Source organism: Palaemon carinicauda, chromosome 23 (genome assembly GCF_036898095.1).
Source record: "Palaemon carinicauda isolate YSFRI2023 chromosome 23, ASM3689809v2, whole genome shotgun sequence".
Lineage (NCBI taxonomy): Eukaryota > Metazoa > Arthropoda > Malacostraca > Decapoda > Palaemonidae > Palaemon > Palaemon carinicauda.
Genome location: NC_090747.1, coordinates 10,923,231 through 10,926,259, shown reverse-complemented (window position 1 = coordinate 10,926,259; position 3,029 = coordinate 10,923,231).

Below are 3,029 nucleotides of genomic sequence, written 5' to 3'. Positions count from 1 at the left end.
TTGGCTATTTCATAGCTCAGTTAACATCAAAAGCATTCCAGAAGGTTTAATCATTTTTTATTCTATTACGAGTCAATATATATAAATATATATATATATATATAATATATGTATATATATATATATATATATATCGCATATATATATATATATATATATATGTATATATATAAACATATATATATATATATATATATATATATGAATATACATAACCTAATAAGTATTGCTTTTAACCATATCTCATTCAGTTTTACTTGACTTCCATCGATACCCAATAATTTGCGTTTCATTTAGCGTGGATATACGTGAAGAGAATTTACTAGAAATGTTTTCAATATGAGCTCCAATATATATTTGTGTTATTAAATAATATCATATATTTACACAGCTTGTAAAACAATTTGTGTTTCATGATTGAACAATTTAAAACATAAGATAGAAAAAGTATGCAAGTGAAACTATGTGAACATTTACCGAAGAATTGTATCTTTTTACTAATGAGCATTTTCTCATATATTTACTTTATCTTCGATTCGATCTAGCACCCAGTGCTTTGCTAAACAAAATTTCTCCGACCATTGCTTCTTTATTCTGACCTTGTTTTATCATCCACTGTCCTTTATTTCATATTATTCATTACCTGCTTGTTTATGACCGAAATTATAATAGTTTTTAGATCAAGAAACCCTTTCACTCTAACTTCTAAATATATTATAATTGTAAGTTCAAATCCTGTATATATTTGAGCATGATTTGAAACAATTAATACCGATATTAGGTCTATTTATTTTTCATAGTCCTACTTCAGAAGGATTTGATATACATTTGTTGCCCTTCGTTGCAACCCACTACTATCCACACGCTTCGGGCATCTGGCAGTTTGGTATAATGAATTTTACATTCATTAACTCATTATTTCTGTAGTTTTGAATATTTTATAGAACAAAAACATATCTTTTATGAGGATGATGATGATGATGATAAGATTTAGTTCGTCTACATATATACGCAGACAGACAGAAAATAAGCTAAAGAGATCCTGTACTAAATATCGTATCAGCGCTGTTCACCTCACCTGCGCCATCTAGTGAGAAATAAACTGACTATGATTTCTCTGCCACCGATATGGTACACTCGACTGGCGAGATATCGCTACCTAAGGCGATATTTTTCAATAACTTATTATCTTTATAGTTCTCATTAGCCTATAAAACATTAACCTATCCCTTATGATACTGAACGATAATAAATAAGATTTACTTCGTCTTCATCTACACAGACAGACAGAAGAAAGGCTGAAGATATCCAGTATAGGATATCAAAATAGCGCCGTTCACCTCGCCCGCGCCATCTAGTGAGAATGAAACTAACAATGATTTTTTGTGCCACCGATATGGTACACTAGCCTGCCAAAAGATCCTGACCTTGATCGAATTTTCTGGCTCAAATGGTTATCAACTATCTCCTTTTTGATATCATACAAAAGATACTTTCCTCTTAGGAAAATGTTTTGAATTATGTATACGATGATTTAATTCATTTTCATAATAAAAAATATTTTCATATTTACCTAAATATAAAAAAAAGGAAAACATGAAACATTATGAAAATATTGATTCATTCAGGGGCGTGAAGAAATTAGAATCAACCGTAAATTTTAAGACAAAAATACTCTTTTTCATTAAATTTTTCGATGTTTATCTATATTTATTATTTATCATTATATATATTTTATGCATTTTTAGTATTATTTACTTTAGATCTTTTTTTTTTACATTAAAATGTCCATCAATAATATAGTTTTTACTCTGATCTATTCTGCTTCTAAAGAAGAAAAAGACTACATAGAGATTCCATTAGAAGAGGAGATGATAATACCGCTGTTTTAAACATATGGCACTGTAAAATTATCCAATAGGGTTTAAGGCTATGGATAAATTAATATCAATGCCTGATACACATAGAAGGAAACTGATTGAAACTGTTTAAATTCAAAATTCTAATTATTTCAATATTTATCAAAGTAATTTTGAATTGGATATGTTTTTGAATAATATTGTAAAAGAAATAAAATATATCTATTGTTAGGGAATTGTTAAAAGATGTATACAAACCATCATGAAATGCTGTTAATGTTTGCTAAGACTGTAAAGGTTTATTTTTCATTCTCTTAAGAACCTTCTCTACCTGTTTTCCAAAATGTTTTTCCGTTTGGTTTTTGAAGAGGAAGGGAGATGGTCAATTCGAAAGCTAATAAATTAAATTTTTCATACATGATGGGTTATATATATAATATATATATATATGTGTGTGTGTATATATATATATATATATATATAAACGCTTAGTAACTTCATTCAGCATATAGAGTACTGAAGAGATATATAAAAGACTTTTACAGACTATAAACAAATCGGTCCTTATAATTACGAACGAAAAAAAAGAAAGACAAAAAAAAATAAAAAATAAAATGGGAACCTACGCAAAGACTTTAACAGGTACCTAACTTTCGAACAGAACCCTTATGTTTTATTTGAACTACTTTAGATCACATTGACTATCTCGTAAATTAAAGAAATTCCATAATTACCTATGAATATATCTGCCAGTGAAGAGTGAATTGTATTTTTCTACAAGCAGAACGTAATAGTAAAAGAAATGAAGTGATGAGTAACCTAGAAAAGGGTTACTGTAAGATATATGAGGGTCAACATTAATTTGAGTAAATGATTCCGTATCTAAGATTTTATACACTAATAATAATAATAATAATAATAATAATACATAATAATAATAATAATAATAATAATAATAATAATAATAATATAGTTATGCCATTAGTTACTGCTACTCTGGGGTATGCGCCCTGAAACTATTTATCTTAGGAAAAGACTCATTGCATTTGAAGTTATTTATTCCCTCAAAAGAGTTATTTGTTGCAAACTTTGAACCATATATAATATTTTATTTCTACCGGTAGTGTGGAAAATCATCTTAAACTTACAAAGAATTAGGTTATAAGTCTA